We start from the raw sequence: 11,722 nt of genomic DNA, 5'->3' as shown, positions 1-11,722 counted from the left end.
CAACGCCGGAGCAAAAATAAGATAATTATTATTTGTTCCGGTCGCAAAAATTATCAATTTTAAAATTTACCAGTCATTACTCACTGTTTTGTTTATTTTGAAACGTTTTGAAACAATGCAGTATTTCATAATAGGGTAAGAATAGAATAATAGCCGCAATTTAAATCCATTATAATTTAGAAAATACATTTTTAAATGTTAATGATCGTGTCACGAATTATTTTGTTACAATGATTGGACAAGTAATAAGAAAAGTGCATTGCGATTTTTGCATATTTGTGAAAGTCGAGCAATTACAACTGTGATTTTTTATTGATTGTATGTAAAATTTTGAGTAAAAGTGAAGATACGGTTTTGCACAATAAAATTTGTGGATTGTGGGAGTGTTATTTGCATTTTTTAATTTTTATCTGCAAAATTGTATTAAATTACATGCTTATCTGAAGAATCACGCTTCAACTGGTATTATTTGCAAGAGTCTGAAGTAATTCTTGCTTTCTCGTTTTTGACAATATTTCGTTGCTGTAATTGTCTTATTTAAAAAGGAGAAAGTCTCATTAATTTGCTTATTTTTAATTCATTGCTGGTTTAATTTGGTCATGTGTTCACTGCACTTTTCATTCGCCAAACTGGAAACCACAATATTGTGGAAAACTAGAAATCGGTGTGAACTGAAAATTTCATTAATAAATTTACGATCAGTTTATTATCCAATCAGCTTTCATTCAATACAATAAAAGCCGAAGTTTATGAATAGATCAATAAATGATATTATAGCGAATTAGTTTTCGTAATTTTATATTATGAGTGAACTCTTTCTAGTTGAAAGGAAAGTTTTCTGCTTCATTTTTTAATATTTTTTCCACCGCTTGCCAGATTGTGTTCTGAATCTATTTTTGTCTTAACTCTCTAACTGTCTACACTTCAGGGCCAAAAACCTCTGAAATTACTACACTAGGTCATTATTAGTTAACACGTGTTAACTAAGCTCTTGTCTTCTGTAGCTCAGTTATTATTAAAGCTGGAGTTTTAATATTTTGTAGATGTTATTTATACTCTAAGGCACATTTCAGGAAATTATTTTTGATTATACAGATTATCCCAAAAATGACGTCATAATAATAATTTTATTTAATGGTATGCTATTATTTTTTTGTGCTCATTATAAAACCTTTTTAGCTTCTTACATGTTTCTAACGTTTTTTTCAAATCGGTTATGGAGGTTACTGTTAAAAAAAATTAAAATCAAAAAAATTAGATTTTACAACTTTTGTTTTAAAGATTAATAAAAAATAGAAGCAGTGCTTTTTTGAAGACATTATTAGTACGTAAGTGTTAAATAAGGTCTAACAGACATATTAAGTGACTTTGATTGATTTGAATTACAACAGAGTGTTTACAATTTATTTTCATTTTTTTTTTAATTTCTAAAGCCTTCTATTTTGCTTATTTTAAATGGCAACCCCTATTTATTTTTATATCATTCAATGAGAAACTAAAAAACGATCAACTTTTTGTAATACAACCATAACATAAATCCTAATACATTCAGAGTTATTTGATTGATTGATAATTCTGTCAATGAATGATGGGTTCTTAGCAAATAACTCAAAATGTGCTAGGATTTGCAACAGGGTTGAGATAACAAAAAATGTTGCTTTTTTAATTCCGCATCGAGTGATATAAAATAAACAGGAATGAAGCCACCTCCGACTTTGATTTAATAAATTTGTCAATAAAATACCTGACAAAACAAGTTTTTGGCAAATAACCCAAAATGTGTTAGGATTTATGTTAAGGTTGTAATAAGAAAATACATGTTTTTTGATTCTGTATTGAATGGTATAAAAATAAACAGGGGTTGCCATTTAAAACAAGCAAAATAGAAGGCTATAAAAATTTTAAAAAATTGGAAATAAATTGTAAACACTCTATAGTAATTCAAATCAATAAAAAACACTTAATATGTCTGTTAGACCTTGTTTAACACTTACGTAGTAATAGTGTCTTCAAAAAAGCACTGTTTCTATTTTTTATTAATTTTTGAATCTAAAGATGTAAAACCGATTTTTTTGGTTTTTATTTTTTAACAGTAATTAATAAACCGATTTACAAAAAACTTTAAGGACATGTAATAAGCTAAAAAAGTATCATAATGATCACAAAAAATTATAGTTTGCCATTAAAAAAAATATGGTTATGACGTCATACTTTTTAGGAACACTCTGTATAATCAAAAATATTTTCCTGAAATGTGTCCTGGAGTATAAACAACTTCTACAAAACATAAAAACTCCAACTTTAATAATAACTGAGCTACAGAAGACGGGAGCTGAGCTGGACCAGTCTGTATAAAAAAAAATTGTAAAATGAAGTGTTATACTAAAAAATGAAAATGGATAGCCAACAATAAAATAGGCGACCCATATTTTTTTATTTTAACCAAAGCTCAACCGTTTTGGAGAAAAATAATTGAAAAGGTGAAAATTCCTGGCCTGACGTCAGCAATGTTCTTTTTTGAATCAGCCAGTCACGGAACTAGAGATAGAAAACTTGCCAACAAAGACAGCTTGAAAGACGTACGTCTTTTCTTTCTTTCTGCCTCTATTGTTTTACATACGACTTCAGATGTGCTGCAGGAGCAGTCATTTTACCAAAACACAAACTCCTGCAAAATATTAGCACACAACACAGTCACAATCGACAACGCACGGTTTTGACGTTTGTATTTGACGTTTACCAGACCAAACGTAGGTCGTAGCGTTAACTGTATGAAGCGAAAAACTGACGAATCATTAGTCGAGACATTGCTTACGTCACAGCGCAAATTTTCTTTTATTACTAAAGGAGTACCGATTTAAAATAACTCAGACCGATATACTAGACATCATTTTGTGTCTACTTTCAGAATCTGCAATTTCCAAAAACTTTTACTTTTGAGTATAACACTCCATTCTGTTTCAAATAATTAAAATATTTTTTTATATTATATATTTATATTATTTTTTTTATATTACAGGATATTTATTTACGAAGTTTTAACAAAAACAAAACTGACCTACAATTTTATGAATCACGCTATACTACATTATAGTACCGAGTGACCTTAAAACTTTTGACTCAGTTTGGTGTTTTTCATCCTTTTAACAAGAGATTGTTCGATTCACCCTAAATCGCAAATTCGTCAAAATTGAGATCAAATATTACTAAGAGTTAAGTGAAAATTGTGTTACTTTTTTAAATGCTTTATCCTTAGCTAAAGTTTTATCCTAAAATTTCGCTAGAGCCAGCCAAAAATGTTTACAATTAAGTTAGATGTAATATCTTTTACTTTTCTAGGAGTTTTATTGTGCCTATAAACCAAAAATACAATTATTTTGCGAAATTTTGTAAAACATAGGTCAAAAAAACAATCAAATTTGGTGAAAATGAGCCAGTTCACAATTAAAAAAAAAATGCCACCCTTAAAACCGCAGCTACAAATTTTTTCGATATGATAGGGTTAATGTGTAAGTTTGGCTAGTTTGGATATTGTATTATCTAGCTAGACAGTTTGTAAACTAACCTGTTTGTTAAAATTTATGACCTAAAAGATTTTAGTCGAACTTTGCCTATCAGGTCCGGTAGGGGTGTCATTTTTTTACCGTAACTGTACATTTTTGATGGTGAAACTAACTCATTTCGGAAAATCTCACCCAACAATCAACAAATTTTGGTCTGTCTGATTCGGCTGTGACCAATTTTTGAATGAGATTTTCGTTATAAAAAATAAACATCATAAGAACTATTCAAATACCAGTGCGTTTTTTCATCAAAATTATTGTACAGGGGTGTCAACAAACACAAATGTTCAACAAATTCTACTAAATTGAAATTAATTCACTGTTATTCAACGCACTAAAGTTTAAAAGGTTGTTTATTCTGAAATTTGTTTATTATTAAGTTAAGTGCTTTCTTGTTTTTGCAAATATTTAAAAGTACTTAAATTTTTCAACATTTTACATTTTCCACATTTCTACATTCGCACTCTCAACATTTAAAAAACATTTACGTAAAATGACAATTTAATAACTTTTATTAAAAATATGTGTACCAACGCTGATTAAAAATTTCTCCTCTTTGTGAAACTTGCGTTTGAAACTTTGATGAATAAAAAATAAAAACAGCTAATAAGAAAAAAAATACATACAGGGTGTCTCAAAACTGGCAAATTCCGAGTTCAGACCGTTGTAGAAAATCACTCCTGGAGTCTAAAATGTAGAAATAAAATGAAGATTTGTAATTTTCCCATAAAGATACATTGGTTTAAAGATACACTTCAGGTGCACTTTGAGTTACGTTTTCTTCAAATGCTGGCTAAAAATTTCAGTGTTTATTGTTATTTATGATGCAGACGTTCGTGGAAAATAATAACAATTTCTAGAAAAATTAGCTGCATTTTGGAGTAAAAAAATCTAAATTTTTTTCTTATAAATGAAACAGCAAATTGCAAAAATTAAGATTTTTTTACTCCAAAATGGAGCTATTTTTTTAAGAAATTGTTTAACATTATTATTCTCCACATTCGTCTTCACCATAAATAAGAATAAACACTGAAGCTTTTAGCCTGAATTTGAAGAAAATGCAGTTCAAAAAATGATCTTTAAACCAATGTATCTTTGTGGGAAAGCCCCACATCTTCATTTTGTTTCTTCATTTGGACTACTGAAGTAATTCCCTATTCTCTACAGCGCACTGAACTCGGAATTTGCCATTTTTGAAACAGCCTATATAATATTTTTCTGAATTTTTTTAAACTCAATTTTAACTTTTTACTACGTGGCATAAAAACTTAACCATTCCAATCAATGTATTTCTAGGAGGCTTAGATAGTTCTTGAGTAATTTTCTTTTTTCTTCATTTTTGATCCTTCTGTATTAGATAAATAAGCATTAATTATAAAGAAAGCTCATTTATAGTTATTTAATAAACTAGTTTGTTAATGAAGGCGATTAATAAACAAAACTGTTTAAAGCACGAACGAGCGATAACGAGTGGGTACCTTCAATAGTTGAGTTTATTAATTTATTGCCCATGAACAAGCGAGTTTATTACAATATTTTTTCGTTGACCGTAAACTTTTCTTTTGTGACAAAATTAGAAATTAATTACAAATAAAAACCATTTTCATCTCTTTCATCGTATCGATAAAGATGAAACTATGAAATATTTTCATTCTTTGTTTGTCCTTGAGGTAGACCATTTTAAAATTTTTCAACACTTTCTATTCGCTTTTTCACAAAGACTATCAGAAAATTCAATTTTCAATTTCAGGTGAAAATCCATTGTGAAAAAGTAATTGTAATTAACTAATATCATCAAAACGTTAAAATCATAAAAACAGTTACTTAATAAACAAGAGTGTATTAATGACGTCTATTAATACAGGGTGCTCAAAAACCGGCGCACCAACTCAGTGGTACGTTGTTGAGAAGCATGTGTGGATTACGGGAAAAATCTTGAAAAAATTCCTAATGCTGTATTTTAAAAAATCTGGAGCTCCAAACTTATTTTGTTAACTTCTTCAGTTTTCATTATTTTTTAGTGTTTTTATGTTTCACACTGAGTAATAGTACCCTAACAAAACGATGAATAATTATTTTTAAATTTACTATCAGGCTTTAGCAGTTTTTTAAAATAAAAAAAATACAATTCATCAAAAAAATCATAATTTGTAGATGTACCAACACTGGAAATTATTTCCTAGGAAACTATTTCAAAAATAATTTATTTCTATTGTTGATCAAATTCTATTGAGATCACGACTGTTAGACAACGTTGCTACATATCATTTATCTAAAATCCGTTATTTATCAATAACTTTAATACAAAGAATTTTTTTACTATTTTTAACTTTGTATGTAAGTAATTCTCTACCACACACCATTGAGTTGGTGCGCCAGTTTTTGAGCACCCGGTATAATACATACTTTTTGATAGTATATTATTATACGAGTTTTATAAGACATTCTATTGTGGCACGAATGGTTTTGGAGCACGAAAGGAAGGAGTGCAACAATTGAGTTTTATAAAACGAGTGTAATATACTATTTTTTCTAATTTCAATTTTTGTAGTTTGCTTTAGTTTAGTTTAACTACCGTTTAATCGGTAGATTAATTGAAATCTGTTCAAACTATTTCCTCTTAATTTTGTTAATTATTCGGGCTTTATCAATAAACGACTAAATTACAGTGATGACTGATGACACTCAGCCCAGTTGTGCCAATACAACTTCTAAAAATTTACTAAAGTTCTCTTTGTTTCATAAACAATTTGTGAAACGAAAGTAGAAAAATAAAATAATTCACTAATATCGAAAATAATAAACAGTCAACGAAAAAAAAATTAATTTCTTTCTTAAGTGTGTGAATGAACTTAACACTTTATTTATATTTATGACACATTTAATCATTTTCACTATTACCTACTATAAACACGTCTTTACGTGTAAATTTCTGGAAAATGTTTTCTTATAAAAGATTAATTAAATGTTTAAATAAATATTTTGTATTTATTGCTGCAATATAGACAAAGATCAGGAGAAAAATCGGAAAAGCCAAGTGGTAAAAATAGTAATCAATTATTTGTAAAGAATTAATTTAACACAAATAACTCAATAATAAGCATGAAATGCATTTCCCGCCAATTACAACACGAATGTGTCCTGTTGCTGCGTAATTCTCTTTTGTGCAAGTAGTTTATGGTCTTGTTCAGCTAATAAAATATTTTTTATGAAAGCACCCAAAAGGGCACACGGCAGGTTGCATTAGTGAATCATTTTTGATTACGCAATTATATAAATACCTACTCTCGCGACAAATGCAAAAATATTTTTTCTCAGAAATTAAAGCAGATTTATTTGCCCTGCAACTAGTTTAAATATTGAAAGGTGTGATAATTTTCTCTTTGCTTAAATATGTAAATGTATTTAATTTCCACAATTCAGACTAAAGCGTAAAATAATATTTAATTAAAAATGATGACTGCCTAATTATCACGTAGTAACATAAATATTTTATGACTTGTCCGCAGGATATTTTTAACTTTAAGACAATAAACGAATTTTAATTTTTGTCATCGTAAATCACGAAGAAATCTTTATTGCTCTGATGTCACGGTGGTTTTCCCTAAATCGAAAAATGTCGCTATTCAGTAAGTTATAAAGAAGATGATTCACTTTGTGGCACAATTGAGATTGTTATCGGTTAAACAAGTGCATACAATGACAAATAATTCAAGCCCTCAAGGCCCGATTTTTAATAAAAACGACCATCATAGTGGTTATAAACATTTAATTTAAATAAGTGGTAATTAGTCGAGATGCGGAAGATAAATCACGAAGCCTTCACTTTGCTAACAGTCAGTGGCAGAATAGAATAACTTCCCACGACGATAATTATTTTACTATAACAGTATTGTGATAATTTTTCTGTCCTCTTGGCTAATTTGTGCTTTAATAAAAGAAATTTTCATAAAAAATTCAAAATAATTGCGATGTTGCAATCACTTGAAATAAAAATTCGTTCCATTCAGCTCTTTATTTATTCATTATGTAACAAATACATATACAACACAACGAATGCAGTCAACTTTTACTAAAATAAACAGGTTGCCACCTATTTATTCAAATTGTTACGATATTTGGCACCCCAAAAGTACAAACAATGAGAAAATGTAAAATAAGTTCCATCTTTAAGGGCACCAGAAACATTAAAAAAATTTCGTAAAAAGTAAAATTTAAACTCAAAACCACAAGAGTGACAAATTTGAAACCGCCGATAACAGATTTTGAAAATTTGGAGGTTGAAAATATGTCATAAGTAAATTTTTAACAAGAAAGCATTAAATAAAATATTAAGCTGCAGTTTTTGAAGAAAATTCACTGTCAATATCCAAATTTTGTACAAGGTGCACATTTTGGATGTCCGAATAGCTTTTTGAAGTATTTAAGTATTTGAAACAAAAACATTGTAAAGGCACTTTTTACAGAGAATTTAATAATGCTTTCAGAATTTTTTTTTGATCATGCGTTTAGCTGTAATAACATAAAGTTGTGTTTTTTTTTAAATAGGAATCACAGTTAGCTATGACATTTTCAAAAAGTATTTCAAAATTTTCAAAATGTATTTCTCAAATATGTCTATTTGTAAAATACATTATTTTTAAATAATTACGATAAAACATAACATTTTGTCATTTTTTTAACACAACAGTTTGTTTTTTTTAGTAGGTTATGAAAAAATTTAAGATTTTCAATTAGAAGACTATGAAAAATGAATTATCCAACAAGTATTTATAATTTAATGATTTTTTAAACACTAATTAATTGAAAAACAGCATAATAAATTATTACTACATCAAATTTTTGCGATTAATAAAAATTATTTATTTTTAGATTTAAAATAGCAAGCTTATATTGTCATTCAATTTTCTAATTAAACATGAAATGTCAGAAAAAGAAAAATCTTATTAACTGTATGATTGCCTGGTAACACAAAATTTTATTTTACAAAAAAATGTCAATCCAAAGACCAAAATCAAATTCCATTTGCGGTAAAAAAAATACATAACATTATCAACGTCACCTCCAATGCACTTCACTAAATGATAGTGACACATCGTTTTCAATTTTCCACACATTTTTATGTAATTAAAATCTGCAACGATCGTATATTTGTTCAACTGAAAATAACTGTAACATAGCTTTTTTTCTAATTTCACATTTTTTACTTTAATAACCGTTCACAAAATTTCTAGATTATTCACACCTTTTATGTGAAATAATTTTTCTATGGTTTTTATGAAAATGGTTTTTATCAAATGTATATAAAAATATCAAACTGTATTTATACTGTTTTCAGTTCAGAAAAAAATAAGCTTTTCGAAAATGTCAACTATAATTCCTATTTAAAAAATACAACTTTATGTTATTACAGCTAAACGAATGATTAAAAAAAAACTTTGACAACATTATTAAATTCTCTGTAAAAAACTGCCTAACGTCTTTGTTTCAAACGCGTATCATTTCTAATAAGGAAGATATGAATTTTTTAAGATTTCACTAAAATATCAACTTTTGATTATAAGTCGAAAACAAAAGACGATAGCGGGATGAGGTTTTGACCAAAATTATTTTCTCAAAAAACGTACCCGAGAATGTGTCACTCGTTTTTCTCTAACATCTTAGTTTCGGAGATCTCCTATTCGGACATCCAAAATGCAGCACCCTGTATATATATGGTTTTAATCCTCAACATTCAACTTTTTTTAGAAAAGAATTTTTCTACAATTTACACAAATTTGCACCGCAAGAATAGTGCAAATATTCTGAATCTAATAAGTATAATAATTAAGAGAGAGTTAATATCCTGTAAAAGCGGATCAAAATTTTTCAAATAGACGAGATACAACAAATTTCAAACTGAAAAAAATAAGTTTAGTTTACTCTTAAACTTTATCATAAATTATATTAGGATTATAATATAAATTGAAGAAATCTGGGATTAGTACATTTTTATTCTGGGTTACCAAAGTACTATACTGTATGCGAAAACATTGCAAAAATATTCGCACTGTTAGGGGAATTTGTTTTCTAAATGTTGGTGTCGTTAGTTCACAAGCCCATGCGCACAATGTCACAATCATATGATGATGTTTTTGTACTTTTAGTTGTGAGAAGTCAAAATGTGTTTAGAGTGTCGATATAAACGTGCCCGTGATCAGGGTTACAGTAAGATAAAAAAAGTTAAACTTTTTTCACTGTTTCTTTCTTCATTTCCAGAGCCGTTCCTTCCGAGAGGTTTCGGGAAACGTGAAAAAAATCCCGATATAATATTTACCAATTTGGGAATAAATATGGGACAAAATTTCTTCACAATGAAAGAGAAAATCGGTGAATTCGAGGGAGACATCCGTATTGCAAAGGACATTGGAATCATAATAAATCCGTCATTACATGCTTCATCTACTTTCTTTCGTACATGTATAAAGTTGGATGAAATCGAGGAGTGCCAACAACCCCAGTTTGATATAGTGACGATTTCTGTACAAGCATCACTCTCTGTCCAAATTCGTTTTGGTTCAGCGAAGAGCAAAGCGAGGTTTCTTAAGGAGCTCCAGAAAGCGAGGGAATATTTTGAACAGAAAAAGGAGACGAAAGGCAAAAAAAAACCTGAAGAAGGCATTAAAATGGACGAGGATGATGACAAAACCAATGATCCCGTTATAAATAATTTAGAAAAAAAACCTGTGGAAGTCCAGGCAGTATATCTTGAAAAAGATATTGAAATCAGTAATCAGCAAAACAATTCTGGACAAGTTGCTGAACTTACTAGTTCGTTAGAAAGCGACAAACAAAACAATAATCCTGAAAAAATTCCTTAAACCAATCTCTGAAACGAATGGGACAACGAAGATTTTGTGTTCAGTTCTAGAAAAATTTATCTGAATCAGAAATAGTGTTAATGTATGATATAGGTATTTTTTTAATAAAACTCTTGATTACTAAAGTTTTTTTTCTATAAACCTGATTTTGTTTAATTTTTAAATTATACCTGATTCAAGACAATTATTAACTGTTTCAAAACTATAAAAACGCCAACGTCTAAAAATTAGCTTTGTTCGCGGACGACTTTTAGAACTAATCCTGAACTAGTCCAGGATTTATTTAGTTCATGTACGGTTCAGAATCAGTAACGGATTTTCGTCCACCGCGAACGATAATTTATTGTTATTAAGTGCACAGTAAATGTTTAAAAACTAATAACCCATCCAAATTTAACCCCAAGTTAAAAATGAGTTACCCAAAAAACCTTGATACGAAAAGTTATAAATTGTAGAAAACAAAACAGTTACAGGGACAAGAAATAAAACAAAATCGCTTTTGTCGACTAGTTTTGTTTTAATTCGAACATCATCAGCACTTAAAGCAGTGTTAATTACATGATTTAAAATGTTTAAAAATTAAAACGGACATGTCACTAATAGTGGTGGCAAGGCAAGACAATTTTTAAACTTTTTATATTATGTAATTAGTTATTAGTTAATTACATTTTTTAAGTCCTGATAATGTTGGGATTAGCACGAAACTAGTCAACCAAAACAATTTTGGTTTATTTCTTGTTCCTGTAACTGAATCCATCCCACCATCATAAATTTCCCAGGAAATAACTTCGCCAAAAAAAAGTTATTTTATAAAAAAAAATCGAAGGTATTAAATGAATATCGGTAATTAAAACTGACTATTTCTTCATGGTGATTCAAGATTCAAGCCCATTTCCAACCTCAAAAAGCTCTAGACACGAAGTAACAACTGCGCAAGTCTAGAACTAAAAATCTTACGTCGAGTCCGAGGATCGTTTGGACTGGTTCTGAACCGATCCAAGACAGAAGATTCTCTTCTGAGATCGCCGGAGCAGGGCCGGCTCTAACGAATTTGCCGCTCCGGACAAAACTGAAAATGCTGCCCTCACAGAATAAAAATTATTGTAAAAGATATTTTTTATTTATAGGTGAGTTTATTAATAATTATTAAATTCAGTGGTGACTGTGAAAGTCAAATAGAAAAAATTGATTTTCTTTGAATTTTATTTAATATAAAACAAGAAAAAAAACGGCAAAGTGTAAGAGAAAAATTTATTTTACATAAATATTACATAATTTGTATTAATTTAAAAACAGTCA

The 11,722-nt window shown here is 28.8% G+C and overlaps 1 non-coding gene across 1 annotated transcript; it reads left to right on the top strand.

Annotated features, from left to right (window-relative positions):
- The first annotated feature begins 9,650 nt into the window (after window positions 1–9,650).
- On the top strand, window positions 9,651–10,191 carry LOC103314834 (hypothetical protein). The gene is made up of 2 exons (XR_010334204.1): window positions 9,651–9,770; window positions 9,822–10,191. It is a non-coding gene; the product is annotated as a hypothetical protein (transcript).
- Window positions 10,192–11,722: the final 1,531 nt, after the last annotated feature.

This window comes from Tribolium castaneum, chromosome 5 (genome assembly GCF_031307605.1).
Source record: "Tribolium castaneum strain GA2 chromosome 5, icTriCast1.1, whole genome shotgun sequence".
Classification (NCBI taxonomy): Eukaryota; Metazoa; Arthropoda; class Insecta; order Coleoptera; family Tenebrionidae; genus Tribolium; species Tribolium castaneum.
The sequence above is the reverse complement of the archived record's forward strand: the minus strand, read 5'-3'. Positions and strand labels throughout refer to the sequence as shown.